Source organism: Gambusia affinis, linkage group LG23 (assembly GCF_019740435.1).
Source record: "Gambusia affinis linkage group LG23, SWU_Gaff_1.0, whole genome shotgun sequence".
NCBI classification, from domain to species: Eukaryota; Metazoa; Chordata; class Actinopteri; order Cyprinodontiformes; family Poeciliidae; genus Gambusia; species Gambusia affinis.
Genome location: NC_057890.1, coordinates 18,968,384 through 18,990,703, shown reverse-complemented (window position 1 = coordinate 18,990,703; position 22,320 = coordinate 18,968,384). Strand labels below are relative to the sequence as shown.

At 42.1% G+C, this 22,320-nt stretch overlaps 1 protein-coding gene and 1 long non-coding RNA gene across 2 annotated transcripts in view; one reads left to right on the top strand and one right to left on the bottom strand.

Moving 5' to 3' along the window:
- celf2 (cugbp, Elav-like family member 2) overlaps positions 1–22,320 on the top strand; it is a 480,486-nt gene that overhangs the window by 89,035 nt on the left and 369,131 nt on the right. The window lies entirely within an intron of this gene.
- LOC122826793 lies at positions 4,360–6,240 on the bottom strand. The gene is made up of 3 exons (XR_006369872.1): positions 5,863–6,240; positions 5,672–5,725; positions 4,360–5,507 (listed from the first exon to the last, which is right to left on the bottom strand). It is a non-coding gene; the product is annotated as an uncharacterized LOC122826793 (long non-coding RNA).

The window sequence follows — 22,320 nt, the reverse complement described above, 5'->3', positions numbered from 1 at the left end:
ATTGGAAATACATGAAAATGTAAAAAAATTAATTCCTTTTTAAAAAATAAAAATAAACATTTTAATGTCTTAAATGCAATAATTTCTTTGAATTTCTGATCATTTGTAGTAAAGGATTAGGACTGAAACAATCAAGTTAATCCTGATTAATCGATTATTACAATAATAATGAAATAATTGATAGTCGTTAACTTCAGGAAGAGCAACAGAAATCATGCTGACATCAGAATATGAAAGCTCAGCACTTCCTGCTTGACTGAACATCAATCCAGAGTAGAGATTATCTGATTTATTGTTTTGGGATTAACAGATTAATAACTGGATGCAAAAGGTGCTAAAGAGGAAATTTTATTGCAGAATTAGAAGTGAATGAGCTGAAACTGCTGCTGGAGCCGAGCAGATTTACAGAGAAGGAAAGTTTGATCCTCTTAAAGGCAACTTGTTTATATTTACTGTTCAGTTTTGGTTTCAATCCAAATTTGAGGTTTTCTCTTTTTCCAGATTGTGAGTCCATGTTTGGCTTTTCTTCCTACCATCATAAATGTAAATATTTAGAGTTTTTTAAACTTTACTGGTCAGATGAGGCTAACATTTAGCCAACATTCATCTCTTCATGCCCAATGCTGAGTACGGTGGAGGAGCCGTGATGCTGTGGGCTTGATTTCTCTCATATGTCCTAGACAGAGACAGAGGTACTTTAAGTCAACAACAGTTTCCTCACATAAGGAAATCCAAAGTAAGAATTTGCTTTAAGTTGAGTTTAATGAGTCTCTGCTGATGTTCAGATTAAAATCCAGTTTAATTTAAATTTCTGTCTGATTCATCTGGATGTGATTCCACAACTTAAACGTCTTAAAGATGCTGTAAAGATCTCACCAGAACCCTTCAGTTCCTTGACACTCAGTAGAAACATTTCTGAGAACTGCCTTCCTAAATATTGATTCAGTGACTCTATTGGCTTTAGTATTTCAGGTTTTCCTGCTTTTCATCCTGTTATATCTGCACCTTTCCTCAGGTTTGACTCTTTGAAGCAGCAGACCCTAAAATGAAGCTTAAAAAGCAGAACTGGGACTTAAAAGCCCTTAAACTCGTACTTTGTGAGTGAAAACGGTGGTGGCTGTCAGCTGCAGGCCCGGCCCGGTAGTAAAGGATGTTCTCAGTGCTCAGCATTGATCAGCAGGAGATGGAGCTGCAGCTCCAGCCGGTGTCGTATCGGTCCGCCTTAATTGATGTAATAAATGTGATTAGCTGCTATCTGTGGGATCGCAGACCGGGCCCTCTGTCCTTCCCTCTTATCTCCCGCTGCTTCCTGGGCCCGATGGGCCGGACCCATAATGCATCAGAACGGATGAAGATGGATGGACCCGTCCGTCCAGAGTGAGACCATCCCAGCTTGAAATCTGGAAACTTTCAGTCTGATGAGGATAAAACCTTTAAAACATTCTCTGCTGATCCTCACAGTCACATGAACCGTCACTCATTCATACACAAGTTATGATCCCATCCTGTGGAGGAGAGGCCCACAGTTTTATTGAGCAGTGCACCACTGACATCTAGTGGAGGAGCAAAGTACTGCAGCTGCAAACCGAATAATAAACATGCAGTTCATCTTTTCTATAAACTCAAATCAATTTAAGCAACAGTTATATTTGCTGATTAGTTTTTTTGTCATAAATATTTTAAAGAGCTTTTTCTATGACAGTATTGGTATGTCAAAATGTATTTATGACACGTTTTAAAGTAGAAAGCAGAATAAATTCACAAGGCGCAGATTTAAAATGATGAAGCTCTACAACCAAAACCAGGAGAGCTTTTCAGTCATTATTGTTATTATATGTACATATGTGTTTTGTCCCTATTTCTCTGTTTCCTGTTGTTTTCTCTGTCTGCAGGTGTAGAAGGAGACTGTCTGAGACTTTTCTTGGTTTTTGTCTATTTTTCTTTACTCTCTAATCTCCTTCTTTCCCTTTTTACTTTTTCCTCTTCCTCTCTTCTTCTCTGTGTCCATTACATTTAAAATGAACCCCAAACAATTTTAGTAAAGTTTTTTATATACAGAGTGGAGTATCATAGTGAACACTGTAATGCTCCAGTAATGAAAGTAAATCTGTTCTGTTTCTCGTAAAAACATGCAGCTGCATTGTAACGTTTTTATCGTTCCTGTTGTCTCTGTCCTTTAACTGGTTTGAACTTCAGCAAGTCGTTGTCATGTGACCAAGGACTGAGAAGGTGTACCTAATAAAACGGCCAGTGTGTGAACACTCTCAGCCTTTAGTTTACATATTTTTATATTATAACCAGAAACAGCATAAATTAATGGATGTCTCATGTCCAGTCCCGAGGCTTTATTATTAAAAACTAGTTATTTATTGTTTTATTTTAAAAAACTGCATAAAGTTTGTTCTGGTGTCAAATATTTGATGAAAATATAAAACCTCTAAACTCAGATGAAAAACCTGGAAATGTTCTGAAGAGCTAATTGATGAGGAAGTCTGTCAATAAACCACAGATTAAAATGTTCATTTCCATTAGAATCATCCTTAGGTTGTTGTTCCAGCAGACATCCTGCAGGGGGCGCAGTGACACTACAAATACACTTCATTTATTCTCCACTACAGGATGATGTGCAGTTTGTTGGGTTTTTATTTCAGTTAAGGAAACTTTGATTCTGATTGGTCAGAAATCTGCTGCTGGTTTTCATGTTTGATCCAGAATAAAATAATCTATGAAATGATTTCATAGATTATGAAATTATCTATGAAATGATTTAATAGATTATGAGATTATCTATGAAATGATTTAATAGATTATGAGATTATCTATGAAATGATTTAATAGATTATGAGATTATCTATGAAATGATTTCATAGATTATGAAATTATCTATGAAATTATTTCATAGATTATGAAATTATCTATGAAATGATTTCATAGATTATGAAATTATCTATGAAATGATTTCATAGATTATGAAATTATCTATGAAATGATTTAATAGATTATGAGATTATCTATGAAATGATTTCATAGATTATGAAATTATCTATGAAATGATTTCATAGATTATGAAATTATCTATGAAATGATTTAATAGATTATGAGATTATCTATGAAAGTCTTTTCAGCTACAGCTTCTTTAAAGCTTCAAAAGTAACTAAACCAGAGCAGTGTTGTCTTTGTGGAGATTATCCGTCTTCACTTCTGGGCAGGCATCAGATTAACTACCTGGATCAGCTGGTTAGCATCTCAGAAGCTCAAATAAAGCATGAAGGAGTTGGGGACCCTCACTTCAGTCCATCACATCCCCTACTCCAGCATCGTTCTAACCAGACAGCCAGACACATTAACAGAGGAGCAGCAAAAGCAAAGGAGGTGGATTAGCAGAGATGCTAACAGCTAATGTTGTCATCCTGGATGTTACTGTTAGCATTAGCTCTGCTGCCCGGATGTTAGCATGAGACAGTCAAACAGCAACAGTCTTCAGTCAGAGGCGTCTTTAGATGCAAAACAGACTGCTACTGGAGGAATGACAGTTATTTTCTCTTTGGGGTGAATAAATAATTTTTAAATATGAAGGAAAACTATAAATATCTTCACTGTTTTGGATGAATGGATGATGGATGGGTGAATGAATGAATGATGGATGAATGATAAATGAATGATGAATGACTGAATGATGAATGATTGAATGAATGAATAAATGAATGATGAATGATTGAATGATGAATGATTGAATGATGAATGACTGAATGAATGAATGAATGACGGTCAGTGGTCTTCTCTCTTCAGACTGTAATGACTGACGTTCTGGTTTCTCCTCTGATCAAATCTCTGTTTTCCTGCGGTGAGTTTTTATCCGTAATGAAAGCCGCTGCAGGTTTTCCTCCCGTTTAGCAGAACGAAACGCTGGAAGCGGCCGACGTCGCGCGTCGATGTTCTCCGTCCGGATCCTTTCATGTCTCCATCGAGTCGTTTTTCAGGCTGCAGCCCATCGACTGTTGCAGCCTTTGATTACAGCTTTCATGTGCCCTGCCGTGCACTGATGCCATTAATTACAGAAAATGCTGCAGAGCTTTCATATCATCAGAGGCCAATCACTGAAATGACTGGGAGCTATTAAAATCAGTGTGATGGTGAAGCTTTCAGAGTTCAATATGCTTTCAGGGCCTCATTATTAAAGCCAGGATTAGCTCCCAGCGCAATCAGATCACATTCCTCCAGATCCTAGATTTCTGGAGCAAAAAGTGAAATTAAAGTCAGAAGCTTTGGGGTTAATAAAACCAGTGGAAATGAAGAAGTGAGGAGCAGCAATAAACTGCACTTTTTAACTAATTCTGTCCTGATTCCTTTAAACAGGAAAGTAATGAATAAAGCTGCTGCAATATTACTGGATCCGTGAAAATACATTAAAAAATTATATTTGCAACAATAATTAATAGAAAATTCAGCAATACAATTAGTTCTTAATATGTTCAGTTATAGATCCAACAAAGTGCAGGGATTTGATCTGATCTTCTACCGTTGGGGAGAAATCAGAGTGAACAGAAATATCATTAAAACGTTAATTTGTCACTGGAACTTGATTCAGTTTAAATCTCAGAAAGTTGAGTGGAAGGAAAAGCAGCAGGAATAACTGGAGTCTTAAGAGGAGTCAGAGTCAGAGGCGTCTCACCTGGGCTGAGCAGAACCAGAACCAGAACCAGACTGTTCATCAGAGGTCTGGAGTTTCAAATATACATTTTTATTTCATCTGGAAATCAAGATTTAATCAAGATATAGATCTAGATCTAGATATTGATCTATAGATCTAGATCTATAGATATAGATAGAGCCAATGTTTCTTTTTGGTAAAAAACAGAAAGTGTGTGTGTTTGTGTCTTTTTTCATTTTTGTTTAAAACAAACAAAAAAATGGACCAAAAAGTGAGTTTGAATTTATTTTTGGTTTATTTTCCCCTCACCATCTCCTCAGATGGTTTCCATAGTGATGATAGCAGTAACATGAGCTCCCCCTGCAGGCTCAGACTGGTTTTACTGGGAAGCTGCTGCTTTCCTGCTGGTTCAGATTTTAATTTCATTCCAAATAAGAAACTTAAAATTAGAATCCAGAATTAAAAGAAATTTAGTTTTTTGCTGAAAATATTTAGACTGCTGCCTGGATGCATATTCAGTATCGCACTATGTTTTACATTATTTCACCCTCTAAATAGTTTTATTGCAGTCTTTCTGTGTATTAATGTTATAAATTATTCTGTTTTTGGAGTGAAGGTGTTTCTGATCTGATTAGTGATCCATCCCTGATCCCTGGAGAATAATCCTGTCCAGGTTTTAGATGCTTCCCGCTGCATCACACCTGCTTCTCATCCGGTCATTATGCCAGCAGGAACCTGCTGAAGGTGTTTGATCCCTGAAGAGGAGGCTTCAGGCAGCTGATGTTCAGCTGGATTTGATCTGTCAGCAGGTTAGTTTTCTTCAGAAGAGCTGCTGCTGAATGTCTGCAGTCTGATTCTGGAAGGAGAATCAGGCAAAAGGAGAATCAGGCAAAAGGAGCCACCATGGCTGATAGCACCTCATTTCTATATCAGTCATATTTTATTGGTCTGATCTTTGGAGATTTAATCAATGGTATCATTCAGATTAGTCACTTTATGTGGAATAAATCAGAGTTTTACTTTAATGATGGTTCTGGTGCAGCTGTGGTTTCCTCTGGAGACGCTAACCTTCATCTGCAGCAGAGAAAAAGTAAGAAGTTTACAAAATGACTCGACCAGTAGGAGTGTGGCCAGACATGAACAATATGTAACCACAGAAAATGATCCAGACTTTTAAAATAAAAGTAGCATTGTTCTATTTTTAGTATTACTGAAAGTTCATCATGTGCAGAAGGGGCGTCGGCCATCTTTGCCATGCTCCTCATTCCTGCAGCGTCTCGTCCTTTGTGATCCGTCTGACTCTTACAAACTTCTTCCTTTCACTCCTGCGTGCTGCGCTTTGTGATTTCCTCCGCCTGTCTCGTCCTTTTACTGCATCTGGGCTTTAATGTGAGTTCAGGAGGACGCAGCGCTGAGGCTGCCGCTCTGCAGCTTTCATTAAGCAAAGCACATAAACACAGCTCCATCCATTAGCATCGTTAGCTGAGAGGGGCAGAGGTGTGGAGAGGTTACAAGATAATCAAGACTCCCTGTCTGCTGTAAACCCACACAGTAAAGAGCTGACATCAATGAGCTGCAAGACGCACACTGACTAAACATCAGCAGCAGGCGCTGCCTGTGGGCATGACTTCTGACTTTGAGATGTTTTCTCATTATTGTTGGAAATAACTAACTGCTGCTGTGATTTAATGAACATTTCTATCCAGATTTTTCATAAAATGCTGAGAACACCAAAATAAAATTAGGAATGCTTTAGTTTGAGTTTAACTTTGGATAAATGTGGTGTTTAAGTTTAACTTCTGAACTTCTTTGCTACTTGGTCTAATTCAAGGACCTGAGATCGTTTCAAACCGACGTTCAGATGTTTCTCAGTTTGTTGTTTTCATGATGACGGTGGTTTTTACGCACCAATCTTTCAGTACTGAGGACCAGAATGATTAAATCAAGAACCAGAGATTCTGGACGACATTTAAAACTGTCAGCAGGGCCGCTGCCAGGAATCTTGGGGCCCCTGACAAAAAATGACATATGGCCCCCTTTGCAGCTGCTGTTACAATTTCTTGAGTCTTTCTGACTCATAAAGTTTTAAAGTCTTGCTTTCTTTGGTCCAATACTGATAACTAGCACAATATTTACTGCTCATGAATTTTACATCCAACAGTCTGCAGTAGGTTGATTCATTTATTCTGTTAGTTTTAGATACTGAAATGTTTCTCCCCACCAGCAACAGTCAGAGGCAACATGCAACAAACACATGAAGCAATCCAGACTTCTAAAAAATGCTGCTGTTGCATTTTATTCCAGCTGCAGTTTATAACTTTAATAAAAAATCAGTTTTCTGCATGTTTGTTAAATGTGTCACCATGTTGTGACAGTTTGTTATGAGACAGATAATCTGTGAAAAGATCAATCTCCTCCACCTGAGGGTGTTGGTGAAATGGAGGCAGCCAGTCTGTAGCTAAGCTAACTGAGCTGAATGGTTGATGATCCCACACAGTCCACCCACCTCAGAGAAAAACTGGGTTATAAATTAACACTTTTACCTTTTTCTCTCTATTTCTCTATTTTTTTTGAAACCTTATTTTATTATGTTTCTTAGCAGCAGAGTAACAGCCACAGTGGTTCTTGTTTTCCACTGCCTGCTGCTGAACAGCTGCAGCTCCAAGCAGGAAGGAACCTGCAGAACCAGGAGGTTCAGAACCAGTATGGATCTGGAGCGTCTGATTTTTACTGCTAAAACTAGTTTAGATTTTTCTTATTTATTCATTATTCAGGTTTTTTGCGGAGGGCCCCCTGTTGGTCAGGGGCCCTTTGAATTATCATAACTTTCCCCCCTGTAGCTCCTGACTGTAAAATAAATATAGATGTGTCAAAGTAGCACAGCGCCACCTAGCTTCTGTGACCTGCAGCTCTAGTTAATGTTCGTTATTTTGCAGGAACTCATTTTTTGTTTGTAAATGTGGAAAAACAAAACTTTAATTTTCATCAGATGTAAAATATTCCGATCAGATTCCAGATCTCCCATCAGGTCTGATCATTTGGTTCAGTTTGAACAAACCGATCGTGTCCAGAAGGTGATTGTAGTTTCTGGTTCCAGGTGTGGGACGGGTCGACCCGGCGCTCAGCAGGAAGCTGCTCTGAAGCTGTGAAGGTAAGAAAAGTTTCATCTGAGATGTTTGATCTATCAGCTGTTCTGTTGGTGTCGCTGCTTTCCTAACCTGTTCTGCTGGAGATGATGTTTTTATTTTACTCTGTTGGTTAATGTTCTGCTGCGGTCCAGTTGGGGCGGTTTGGTTCCTCCTCGGCTTCCTGCTCCAGTTTTCTGGGTTTTGTGCGTGTTTTCTGTTAGAACATGAATTAGTGATCAGATTCCTGATCCGAACCAGTTTCTGTTGAGCCCAGCGCGGCGGCTGGATGCATGCAGGCCTCCATGGCTTCCTGCCGTTGCCCTGGTAACGCGCCGGTCGCCCTGCAGATGGCAGCAGCGCGCCGCGGTCCCCGCCGCAGCGCTGATGGATGTGTGCAGTTAGCAGGAACAGTTAGAGCTCATCATTTCTGAGATTCCTGTAATCTTCATCACGTCTTTGTTCTGGTGGGTCGGCGGTTCTGCTCGGCCCGGCCCGTCTCTCTCTGACGTCTCCTTCTTGTAATTGAACTTGATGAGTTGTGGCGTTTGTTTTCCTGCAGAAACGTTTTGTCGTTTAAACCCTACCTGACGTTTCTGGGCCGGTCGGCTCCAGCTGTCAGCGTCGCTCTGGGTTCACCTTGGAGTTCTGGTTCTAAATATAATACGTCTGTTTTCCTCCCTTTCATGTCTGTCCCTACAGATTTCATCCTGCCAGGCTTCTGGTTCTGTTTTAGGAGAAAAATGGTTGCATGTCAGCAGATGTCTGCCTTTATCTGTGAGACATGGTGATAAATGCTCTAAAATATTCCCATAACTTGTTTAATCAAATGTATTTTTGGTTGCTGGGAGGAGTTTGATTCAGAGGTTTAAACTGCAGCTGAGATTTTAAAGCCGTCACTCGTTGTTGGATCAGATTATTATTTTTTGAATGTTTTCATCTGCATCTACTTCCTGTGCTGAAGGGCCAAATTTGGACCATTCAGAGGGCCATAAATGGCCCCCGGGCCACGCTTTGGACCCCCCAGCCTCTTGTGATGTCAGCAGAGACCTCCCTCCTCTCGAATAACTTCTGATTAAACAATCATCTCCCATAAACAACCTGGCTTTTTAAAAACTCTGATTAAATTGGTCTGAATATCTGGATTAAAATCATTTCTGCAGTAAATTTTTCAGCTGTCTGTAAGTTTTAAGCTGATAAAAGCTTCAATGTTTCAGTTTGACTCCAACATTGTACTTTAAAATAAATCAACTTTAATGCTGTTTTAGACGTTGGATGAGGAAACTGGTCTGTGGCTGTCAGAGCGCCAGTGAAAGGCAGGAAATTCACCTTTTGAACTTAATTACCCTCTGAATAATTAATGTTTGATTGCGGTGTTCCCCCAGGCTGTCAACACAAGATAATTTATCATAAGATTATAATTTATTCCTAATTGCTTTGGCAAGAGGTTTATGATTAGAATAATTTGCTTATTAAATGCACAGATTGTGTTCAGCAGTAAACCTATCAGAACCGCGGCCTTGAATCCACTTCCAGGTTCAGAACCGCTGATTCTGCTGAAGCCCGTTGGACCCAGAACCCGCAGCAGAAACATTTCATTGTGTGCTGCCTGTTAGACGAGGATCGGACGTTTCCCTGCAGCATCATGAGTGATTGACAAGTCGTTGGCTCTGGGCCGCACCAGGACGGGTGGAACCGGGTCTCCGGGTTTCTGTTGGGCCGTCACGGCCTCCATGTGGCTCCAGGGTTCCTGCTCATATCTCATTTTAACATCTTGCTTTGCGATGAAAGGGACATTTAAAGCAGCGACTTCTGTTCCTGCTGGCCGCCGCCATCAAACTGATGACCTGAACAAAAATCTCCTGGCAGCATTTACTCTTCCTCATCCTGAAAACTCTCATAATGAGGCTGAGCTCTGATTGGACGACTCTTACTGCAGGCGGAGTTTATCAGAAACATTGTCACAAAGCACAAACTGATACGATTGGTTGGATTTTACTTTAGAAGGACCAGGAAGTCAGTTTGTCTGCCTGGCAACAGGAGGGAGGATGAGGATGAACGGATGATGAGGATGAACGAATGATGAGGATGAACGGATGATGAGGATGAACGGATGATGAAGATGAACGGATGATGAGGATGAACGGATGATGAGGATGAACGGATGATGAGGATGAACGGATGATGAAGATGAACGGATGATGAAGATGAACGGATGATGTTCTGATGGAGGAACGTGGGTCATAAAAGATGAACTACAGACTCATTTCTTCGTAAGACCTCCTGACCAATCAGAGCTCTGTACCGGATGTTAAATCTTTATTCTCCCAACCTTGAAAACGTGAAGCTCCGTCTTCCTGGGAATTCTGTAAAACCAGAAGGAGTCCAAATATTTTCCAGTTTAATTTTTGTTTTGGTGGTTTCTGCTTATTCCTCAGCACCGTCTCCATGGCGATGTCAAACGTCCTGCATAGAAAATGGTGTCCGACAGTCTGTACTCATGTTTTTATTTTTAAATGATTTTGGGACATTTTTTTATGGATTCTGAACTTCTAAATGAGAATTCTGATTTTAAAAGAGTTTTCAGGAAAAAGCAGAACTTTATACATGAAAGGGATTTTAATTTGTTTTCTTTGGACCAGGAACTGGACCATGCAATCTTTGGTGAGAGACGAAAATTCATTTGGAAATTTGCAGAAAGTGTAATTATAAAAATTATTAATAGTTTAGAAAAGTTTAAGTTGCTCATCAGGAATGGCCTTCCTGTTAACTTTTTACTCTCCAGTCATCACAAAGAAACTAAAATATATTGGCTCTGAGCGTCTGAGAAATCTCCCTGATGTAATCATCACACACACACACACACACACACACACACACGCACACACACACACACACACACACACACATGCTGTGTGTTGGCATTTAGCAGACAGAGCTGCTGTCCAGTCAATGAGAGGACGGAACAGGAAGGGCGTTTCGCTCTCACCTCGTGTTCGCACGCATCACTAAACGTTTCCCTCACCAGGGCGGGGTGGGGGGTTACAGCTGGGTGTGGGGGTGTATCCGCCCATGGAAAGGTTCTGGCAGCCGTGTTGAAGCCGTCAGCCGGCCAATCAGAGGATCGAGGCAGCCGTGACTCGCCCAATGACCTGTTATCTCCATCACTCTCTGCCCCTCCCCCGTCTGTTTCTGTCCTCTCTGAAAGTTGAGCTGAAACTTGTCTCCACTCCGTTTCCCTCCGGTCTGAGGAAGTCGGGGTCTCTGGGCTGCCGGCTTGATTAGGATCCTCATTACGGAGGAACCACACCACGCTCCTCTTCCTCTTCCTCTTCCTCTTCCTCTCCAGTCACAGTTTTTAATCGCTGCTGCTCAGCTCAAAAAGTCGACCTGTGACACGTGGGACTGTCGTCACGAAACGCGTTTCTGTCCCGAGGTTTTTACGGCTCTGAAGGAATGAATCTGGTTACGGAGCAACGCTGCACCTGCTTTGGCAATTAGAAATACTGGAGAAGAAAGGAACGAACGGCTTATTATTTATATTTCCAGCAGCTAAATGAGAGCAGAGCTGGATCAGATCAGCGCCGCTCCAGAGGATGCTCAGGGCCAAAACCCTAATCTGATTATGTCGCCTGAGAAGACTAATCTGTCTTGGTCTGAATCTAAAAACAATGCTGGAGTCTGTGATGAGTGTGTGTGTGTGTGTGTGTGTGTGTGTGTGTGTGTGTGTGTGTGTGTGTGTGTCCTAACTCACACTCAGGCAAATCTAAACTATACCTGCTAAATATAAATGATGTTCAGGTTTAATATTCTGGACTTTGGTCTTTAAATTTTTGGGTTTCTTGTCTGAATCGTCCATCTGGTTTTATTTAAAAAGGACATTTCCTGATAAATCCACTTTATTAAACCATGTTGCTGTGTGTGGAGCCTCCAGGAGAGCAGAGCGTTTAATCTGCTCTCTTCTGTGCTGCAGATGTATTTATATATTATAGATTATATACGTATTTGGAACTTGTTGTTCAGTCCAATCTATTACGTTTTTGTCAAAATATTTGCTGAAAAACTGCTAAACAAGATCTTGGACTTCTGGTTAACCAACTTAACGGATCCACAGTTTTAATTTCTGGTAGTGATTTTTGTAGATTGAGTTGAAGGAAACTGAATCTCAGCTTTCAGCAGGCGGTACTTTTGTTCTCTTTGCACCTATTTAAATATTTTTTGGTGTGTAACTGAATAATAATTAGTCTTGGACGATGACACCTGATATAACTGAGCCAAGCTCCTGTCTCTTCCTCTGTCGGTGGATTTTAGTGCAAACGAAGAGTGAAGTGGAAAACTTCCAAACTTTGACTTTCCATTCTTCTCTTTCCTTGAAATGCTGCAAACATTGGGTTTATTTTAAGAGCCAGTGGTGTTCTGCATTGGCTTCCCATTACAGTTGCCAAGCAACTTGAGCTCTAGCAGTTTTTCTTTTTAAAATCAAGTTGTTTTATGAATTATGAGAAATAACTAACCCTAAAAATGTTCCGTTTAATCTGTTAATATTGTTAGAAGAAGATGTCCTATTAGATCCTGTTGATGTTGTTGACTGACTGGGGATTCATGGCATTAAAGGTTATAACCCTGGAAACCAAACCTGACCTTTCACAGGTTAGTTATTAATCCTCAGATATATTATACGAGTTATACTTTTTAATAAAATACTGCTCATAGTTTCTAAACTTTATAAAGTTCTGAATATTCAGGTTTTTTCCTTTTTGTTAATATTTGGATCATTGATTTCTGGGATAATTTTTTGACATGCATGCATGGAGATACACACACACACACACACACATGTTGTCACAATGCATTAGGTGTCTGAACCGCTCAGTGAGCAGCCACACACACACACACACACACACACACACACACACACCCAGGCGTTGTGTTCGCACCGCCGTCTCCTAATTAGATTCCATTAAAGGTGGCGTTCAGGAGTCTGGAGGTTTCCGGGGCCGACGCGGCGCTCCATATTAAAAATACCTCCAATTAGACGCAGCTTCAGCGCCCATCATGTCTGACCACCCAGAAAGATGAGACCTGGCTCCGCCTTGACAGCCGCTCCACTTCCAGCCAAAGTTCGGCTTTTTTTCTGCCTCCTGTCGGTAATGGTCGGGCAACTCCTGGAAATTGAAGGCAGCGATAGAGATCATCCTGCAGAGCAGCCAGAGGGTTTATCAACAGCAGCAGCTCTGGGGGATTTAGTGGACAGAGTGCTGGAGTCGCTATAAACTCCCCAGAAGCGCCTCCTTCTCTCTGCCTGAATATCAATGTTGTCTTTTCTCCTGCTTTTGTCTCCCTTTGGTCTCATTACGCCGCCATCTTTACCTGTCGCTGGCTGGAGGAGCTGCTGGCTGCCGATAAAGGCCCGGTGACAACATCTCCGCCCTCGGACCCGTCTCCACCTCCTCCTGGCGTCGCAGAGAGGAGTCGGGTTCAGGGAGGCGCTGTGTTGGTATTTGGGGGTTTTTTCGTCCGTCAGCGCAGCAACAGCTAAGCTAATGTCGGAAATGTCACTCGGTGCATTAGCATTTAGCCGCGGCTCTCTGCTGTCAGTCCCGGTTTATCTTCGACACTCCCTGCGGTCCGTCACCTTGCCCCCCCACCTTCCCAGTCACTCATTGTGCTAATAAAGCCGGGGACAGTAGCATTTATCAGGGCTAGACACTCCTGGCCCGGCAGCCATTACTCATCCACTCACCGGAACATGCCAGCACCGGCTAATTGCTTTCTTAAACATCAGCGCCTGTGACATTCACTGGAGTCTCCGCTAATGACGAGGGCATGCAGCTCTCTGGGAGACATGATGCACAATGATGCTCCATACTCATAAACAATAATTCAGGAAAAACTGAGAATCCACAGCTTCACCAACAAACAGAGATTTAACTAAAAACTGATTGGTTTAGAGTTACCACAACTTTTACTGGATAAAATGATAACTCTGTTGTTTTTGAGACCATTTTCAAGCAACATCAAAATAATACAAGAACACATTCTGAAAGATCAATAAACTAAATCCTAATAAACATTTTAAATATCCTAAATAAGCAAAACAGAAAATTAAATAAATTATGAACAAAACTGTCCTTCAAAAAAAGAAACCAAAACAGCAACTAAAGACATAATCCAGTTTATAGCAAAAAGAAAAATGATAAATGACTCATTGATTGAACTTTCTTTAATTTATCATGCCATTGATGTATTGATTATTGCACCAGGCCTCAGTGTGACCAGTTTCTGTTCAAGGGGGAGTGTTATGTATTTACCAGATACACATAGTAACTGTTACCTTGAGTTATTAAAATGCTGCATTTAGGAAACATAAAGTTTTATTTTGTAACTTGACACCTTGAAATTAGGCTTCTGTCTCTTTAAGAAGCTCCTGCTGTGACAGTTGACCTTCAGCACATCATCACAACTTTTCACATGCATGAAGGAATCAAAGCAACATTACAGGATGAGTTTTTCATGACACTGCCCCTTTAAGAAGAATAAAACAATAATACTGGAAAGAGATTGGCTTCCTCTGGTTCAGAGGTCATGTTCCTACAAACTGAATGTGGGTTAATGCAATGCATTCTGGGAGTCAGAGTTCATTTATGGGTTGGAAACAGATTCTTCCATCGGTGATCTGAAAATCTTGCTGAGGTTTTTAACTTTAGTTTGATGAATTGCAAACATTGTGAAAAGTTGTTAGGTCCTGGTTGTGCCCTGAAGGGGCTGGGGGGTAAATACTATTGCCCCGGTGGCGTCCAGCAGGATGGGCCTGCTGGAGAGGGACGGCAGACACCCGGGGTGGAAATGTACAGTAAGCTGTTTCCTTTTGTTGTGAGTGAAGGGATTATTTATCAAAGTGATGGTTTATGGTCCAATAACTAACAAAGCTCTTTGTTTTGTCGGGTGGCAAAAGATTAATGAACAGACTGAAGTGACATTTTCAACAGGAAGACATTGATCCTTGTGAAGATCCTCATTGTCCTGTTTGCTGTGCAAACAGCCGAAGCTCCAGGCTGCTCTGCACACTGCAGCTCTTTAAGCACACATACTCTCTGATCCACAGGCCACTTCCTCTGCTTCATAATCACACTTTCCTTCACAGTCTGATTGATCTGTTTTTATTGGCTCCGAGTGGAAAAATTATTACCTACCGCTTTGATAAAGCAGTCACTTGAAAGACGAGATGAGAAGGAAACCAGGAAGTTATTTGGTTTTTCAATCCGAAGGAAAAGTTTTAGTTTAAGGTTTCAGACTGAATGTAGCATCTTCTGCTAACACATTTCCTCTAATTTAAACAACAAGTCATAAACCTTTCTTGTTATTTACTGGGGGGCCAAGCAGAAACCTCCCCAACACTTTAACAGCACCACACAATGAACCTTTCAGCTTCAGAAAAAACTAAAACTTACTCAAAGTTTCACTGTGAGAGTTTGGATTTTGCTTTATTTCTATATGAAAGATTCAGTCAGAATATTACATCACTTTGGTTCCAACTGATTATCAGAACCAGAACCGTTTTATTGATCCAGTTTCTGGACATAAACAGGAACTTTCACTTTCAACGAAGACATTTTAAATATGAATAAATAAACTTCCCATCTGATGACATGCTGAATCATGGGAAAAACATTCCTCTCAAAGAAGCCCTGTGAAGTACTGCAGCCAATGCAGTAAAAGTTGAGTGGAAGGAAAACCTTCAGAGGATTGTGATGTGAGGCCTGAATGAACACATTGTAGTTTTCACTTCTTTTCTTGGTTTATTTGCTTCAGATCCTAACGACTAGCTGCCACCAGTTTATCTTTGTCTATTAAAATTAGTTTTGACAAAATGTGACATAAAATGCAAAAAGAAGAAACCAGTAAACAGTAAATGGTTCCCGTAGAGACCAGTCAGAGTGTTTGGCTGATTATTCAGAGGAAAAGTGATGGAGACGTTTAGAAACATAAAGACTTGTTTGTTTCTTTCACTTCCTGACTTGATAAGTGGCTGTTGGTGATGCGTTTGTGTGTGTTCACCAGACTTGTGCAGCGGCATGTTTGTGTTTGGATAGCTCACCAGTTATTGCTTTGGAAGTTGTTAATTAAACCCTCAACCATCTGGTTGCTCAATGAAATCACTCGGAGAAAAACACGACGAGTAAACAAACACAGATTAATAATTTAATAAATGCATCAGGCTTCTTTTGTCTAAGTGGCATAAAAGCAGGCGTTGCTATTAAGGTAAATGTGGTTCTCTCTGTGTGTGTGTGTGTGTGTGTGTGTGTGTGTACAGGTGGGTCGTAGACAGCTGTCACTGTGTGAGTCTTTGTTGCGTCTTGACATCTTTCTCTCCCGTCACGCTGCGCTCCAAAGACTCGCGCCTCGGTTAGATGTTTGTTTCCTTCCAGATAAAATCTGATTCTGTATTTAGTGTCTAATAAGCGGCTGTAAAACGCGCTGAAGCTGGGAGGATTAGCAGTAAATACCATCAAACATAATGACATTCCCAGTAAATGAACACGAGGAAAAACGTTCCTCATATTCCTGATGAGAATTTAATCAGTTATTTTTGTTTTCAATCTCGATTTGAAAGACAAACCAAACAGAAAGTAGATTCTGGAACCAGTAGATTTATTAAAGGTGCATTTTGTGATAATTGGAGACACCTAGTGGTCAAAATGGTAACTACACCTTAAACAGGCATCTCCCAATCAATTAGAAGATTAAAGTTGATTTATTCTAAATTAAAAAAAATTAGTATTTGCTTTATTTAAGATTAAAATTTTTCACATATTTGAGCAAATTATTTAACGAACCAAAAATAAACTCTAAACTAAATTTAACATGATTTTATTAAGAGAGAAACATCCAAGCCAAGCCGACATTCTGTGGGAAGCCAAGAAATCGACCCCTGACCTCTGGTCCTCCAAACCAACATGTGAACGCCAAGCAGACCAGAGACCGCTCCAAAAGCAGGAAGTGAACTACAGCGCAGGGCATTCTGGGTAAATACAACCAAAGCTAACGTGTTAGCCTAGCGCTAGCAGCAGAAATGTCTCCTGGTCTTCAGCCAAAGACTAAAGAGAAATCCTCCAACACTAAAATCTGACGCCTCCATCTTGTTTCCATCTGGTGAAGAAGGAAGTTGCTCTCAGTGTCTTCAGAGGTTTTTGTGTGGTTTCCTTCAGTGGTTGTTGGTGCAGCGCCCCCACAGGCCAGGAGGGGAACAGGTTGGTTTGACTCAGAACCACAGCAGATGATGGAGTTCTGGTTACAGTAGAACCGGGTCGACCGGACCATCAGGAGAAAGTCAAAGTTTATAGAGGATGGATCAATGAATTATAGTTGAATGAACTGAAACAATATTTACAGGGAGTTGAGATTAAATATGCCAATATTTTACCAATCACTGGATCGGAGCTAAATCATATTTCTAGAACAGATGTGTGGGAACCTTCTCTCTTGTCTTCCTGTTCTTTCCCATGTTTTCCAATAATCTTCCTGCTTTACTCCAGCATCATGCTCTGTTCTCATATTATCCAGCTTTAATTATCTTTATCTGCTTCCTGTCAGGAAATCATCCAGCAGAAAGTGAATCCTATTTGTGATCTTCTGCTCCGTCTGAAGGTGATTCTGATCTGTTGGTTCTGAATGTAAAGTTATCCTCTGATCACTGTGATTACCATAAACTGTATTTAATACGTTTAAACACTTGATTCAGTTTATTCAGGATGAAATCAGGATCTTAAACACCATACATACACAGAACCACACATGCAAATTATAGCATTTTTATTAATTTATAAACTAATTGGGTTTGCAGTAAATCTGGACATGGAGCCATTAGCCGGTGTTCTCCCTCTCTGTCGCTCCTCTCTCTTTCTGTGATGAGATTCCATTAGACGCCATTAAATCTCTGCCTAAGAGCCTCTGAAGCGTCACAATTACAGGAATAAAAAAACCCAGTCCTCGTCGAGCGCTCTTCTGCATCGGGGGCCGCCGGAGCCGCGTGGGAGCCGTTCCGCCGAGCCCCGGCGCAGACCCAGTCAGAGGCTCTGCGGCGCCGCTCGCCTCTGCTCATTAGAATGACTGAGAGCCGAGCGAAGGCCCTTATGTGGAGCCATAATGGACCGGGCCTCTTGTGCTGCAGCCGTAATGGAGGCTCTTGTGCGGCGCGGCTCGTCTCCGCTCCACGCAGCCGAGGCTTCAGCTGAAACGGCCCAGCTAGAGAGCTGACCTGAACGCGGCTGGTCGCCATGGAGACCAGCAGCACCCTGCTCTGTTCCCCTCCTCCATCTGGACCCGGATCCTTCTGGCTCCTCTCTGGGATTAACAGCAGCAAAATTATAAATATGAAACAGTTTATGCAGAATTTTCTGCTCCATATCAGTTTTACTCAAAGTTTTAATGCCGATTTGTTGCAGTATTTAATAAATGTGCAATAAATGCAAAGATAACTAGTTAGCATCGTAGGCTAAGCAACAGAGAGTTAGCCGCACAGCTAGCTAACAACGTTAGGTAAAAATATCACTGCAATAGGATTCTGAAATGTTGATTTTATTTTCTTCTTTTCATTTTTATTCTCTTCATCAGCTGTTTGCTGAACTGTGAATTTGACCTTTGACCTGTTTCTGCCAGAGCCACTGCAGCTGTAAAAGAACAATTAGGAAAGTTTGTCGTTTTCATGTCGTGGTACCTTGAAGCTGGTCCATGCCTGAGAATCAGTTTATGCAAAATATATTAATCTGAATGAAACATTCCAGATGATTTTAGTTTTTCTAGGAACTTTGTGCTGCCAGCTGTTTGGTGGACAAGGTGTTTGGTGGACAAGGTGTTGGGTGGACCAGCTGTTGGGTGGACAAGGTGTTTGGTGGACAAGGTGTTGGGTGGACCGGGTGTTGGGTGGACAAGGTGTTTGGTGGACAAGGTGTTGGGTGGACCAGGTGTTGGGTGGACCAGGTGTTGGGTGGACCAGGTGTTGGGTGGACAAGGTGTTTGGTGGACAAGGTGTTGGGTGGACAAGGTGTTGGGTGGACCAGGTGTTGGGTGGACCAGGTGTTGGGTGGACCAGGTGTTGGGTGGACCAGGTGTTGGGTGGACCAGGTGTTGGGTGGACCAGGTGTTGGGTGGACCAGGTGTTTTGCTTCGATACAAAACGTCTGATCTTGTTTTAAACCAAACGGCTGATGCACTGATCCAGGGATTAATTTGTTGGTTGTGATTTTCTCTTCTTGTTTTGTGCAGCTCCAGTAAGTGAACATCGTCCCAGTAATCCCAGTATAACTAACTCAGAATCAGAACTGGGCCATAGACTCTCTGGTACCTTTCAGTGGCATCCAAACGTTCAGGTTTTCCTCAGTAATTTCAGTTTTTGTAAGAAAGTCAGAGATTAGGAATCGATATCTTTTTTATCTTGCAGGAAGATAAAAAAAAGTAAAACCTTTATTAAAATGTTCTGGGTTTGAGTTTGGATCACGATGAAATGAAACCTGCTCTGAGTGCTTTAGTTCAGTCAGGTATTGGCTTCATGTCTCCATGAAGGCGTTCTCTGCTGCCAGCGTGAAAAGCAGCCGCCTGGTAAATATCAGTGCTGCTGCCGCCGCCTAAACGCAGCGCGTTTTCAGCAGAGTGACATTTAAAAGAAACAGCAGACCTTTCTCCACCCGCCTCTGTGAGGAATGAAACTCTTGAAACCTGCTGCATGAAGCCTGCTGCAGCTCGGCTTTAATTATGGGAGAATTAAAGTTAAAACTCATATTCATGTCAGCGGAGGTGGAGAAGATTAATTTGTGCGGCTCTAAAAATAGACGAAACATTTAACTTGTGAGGGAGGGATGAACTCATCGCTGCTGCAGCGTGGACGAGGATGTTGGCAATCATAAATGCCAGGTCATCTAGCTCTGCTTTATTTTAGTGTGTGTGTGTGTGTGTGTGTGTGTGTGTGTGTGTGCGTGTGTGTGTGTGTGTGTGTGTGGGCACAGAAACTGAAAAGCTGTTGCATGGCCTCATCGATTTCATGCCCTCTTCTCACATCTATTCACAACTCCTCTCGGCTCACCTCCTTCCTCCCGGTCCTCCTCCTTCTCTTTTGGTCCGTTGCCCGTGGCGATGGTTCACCTCGGCAACCGGCAGCTGAGCAGGAAGTGGGTGTGGGGTGGAGATGGGCTTTTGATCTCCACCAGCAGGTGGGGTTCGGGGGTCGATGGTGAGGGTTTTGTTCGCTGCGGGCCTTAAAAAGCGGAGGGAGTATGTTAAACATGGCGGCGATCAATGAGCTCCTTTGAGGCCGGAAGCCGAGTCTGAAAACACACGATCCAGAAGCTTTCACGTTCCAGCGCCGACACGGAGACACCTGGAGGAACCCGAGAGGAGGAGAGGAGAGCTTTAGGTCAGCAGACTGATGCTGGAATACCAGGAGGGATCATTCCAGAACATTTAGAGACTCAAACTCTGAGTTATTTGGATCAGCTGCAAAATAAATCAGATTAATGGAGATAAAAGTATCAGTCAGGGGAAGGATCAACAAATTCCTCAGCCTTCTGTCTAAACCAACAGTTTCTAGAGCCAGTGTCCTCCATGTTTTTGTTCCTTCCCTGAATCAAATGACAGTTTATCAGAACCTGGCAGAACTTCCTGACCCGGTTTCTACCAGAGGCACCAGACAGAAAAACATTTATTTTACCTGTGAATTTTTATAGTGATGCTGACGACTGATTTTATCTTCCAACTAATTAATATCCAACCAACTGACGACATAGTAACAGTGAGATTAAATGATTCCACTTAAATTATGAGTGGATTTATTTCAGTTTCATTTTTATCGATTTAGTTTCCTCTGCGTAAAGTTTAAAATCTTTTTGGATCAGCAGCATCTAGTCAGAGGTGTGGATTGCCATCGGCAATATGAAAAATATTCCATTAACTGGAGCCCTGGTTTAAACCGTGGCCTAGTCAAAGCCTGAGCGACTAGAGAGGATGTGGAACAGCAGCAGCTGTCAGCCGTTCAGACTTTGTGAAGATCGGTGATCAGACAGAAAGCTGCTGGGAGTAAATGTTGTTTTGAAGGTTTCTGTGTCCGTCGTGTTTATCTGGACAGACGGGGACTTGAACCCGGCCAGGCGGTTCTGACCCGAACCACGTCTTTGTTTCATAAGTAATTGAATTTTTCAGATCGTTTGAATCGACGTGTCCAACCCGCTCGGCCCGATCTGAACTCTCCCCGTTTCCTGGACCTCCTGCCGCTCCGTCATGCAGGCCTCAGCTTCAGTAATTCTTCGGTTCCAGGTTCTCTGACCCGGTCCGGTCCGGTCCGGCCCGGTGCTCTGATGCCTCCCTAAGCTGTCCAGAGCTGTCGGTTTTGCAGCCGGGTCTCTGTCATATCTGCTCGGTTTGCTGGCGTGGCCCCCCACAGAGCTTTCCAGTGGCCAAGCTGACAGCGACCCTCTGAAGACCAGGATGTCTCCGCTGCGTCCGTCTGTCCTTCAGCTTTGTTTCATCTTCTGTTAAATATCTGGGATTATCACGACTTGTGCCTGAAACGGATCTCAGTTGGCTCCTCTGACAGTTAGCTGTCAGTCTGTAATTAGCTGCACTTTGTTATTGGACCCGTCGTCTGTGTGTGTGGTGAAGCGGCCGACCCGGTTCTCTGTAACGCGGCTAAATTGGCCGGTTTATGTAAACAGTGTCCAGAGCTCTAGGGAAGCTTTGGAGGACAGAGGCGACATTGTTAGACGAGCAGCGGCGCAGTTGGCCTGACGTTCAGGATAATGATGCGTTTGACAGAGAGCCGCCGGTTTATTTGTTGATTGTGTGGCGGCGTAGCTGGATGGTGACGAGGCGAGCAGGAAGTCGGCGCCTGCAGCTTTGTAATGATGAGAAAACAGCAGAAAGGTTCTGCTTCGAGTGTTTGATCATTTCCTCAACTTTCCATGTTGCTTCACTTTTCTCATCAGCTTCCAGAAAGTTTTCTGTCACCAGGCTGCAGGCTTTTCTCATAATCATGCAGATTTTAGCAGGTAAACATCGTCTGCAGTTTGTAACTTTATTATTGTTAATCTGAAGTTAATCTGGTGGCATTTAGTGCCATTAAATTTACCAATACCGACAAAGAACCTTTAGGACATCTGCTAATCATTTCCTTCAGTTCTTGTTTTTTTATTTAATGTTTTAACAGTTTTCTCTGAAACTTTTCCATTTCATGCTTGCTTTGCCAGCTTAAGGAATAAAGTAACTGATGAATTTGACCAACACCAATCAGAAAGATTTTCCTGCTTGTTGCCTTCAGCTTTGACTTTGACAACTTTCCTCTGGCTCTGGCCGCCGCGCAGCAATCCCTGGTTATCCTGTGGTTGAATCTGCCGCCCTGGATGTTACTGCATCACAGACACGATCCCATTCCTCTTCATCATAAGCTTCATCTCCCAGATTAACTCACATGACATTTGGAGGATCCAGCCATGAATATATTAGAATAAATCTCTCCTGAAGTGATTGTTTGTCTGTCCGTGGACCTGTGGTGCCCTG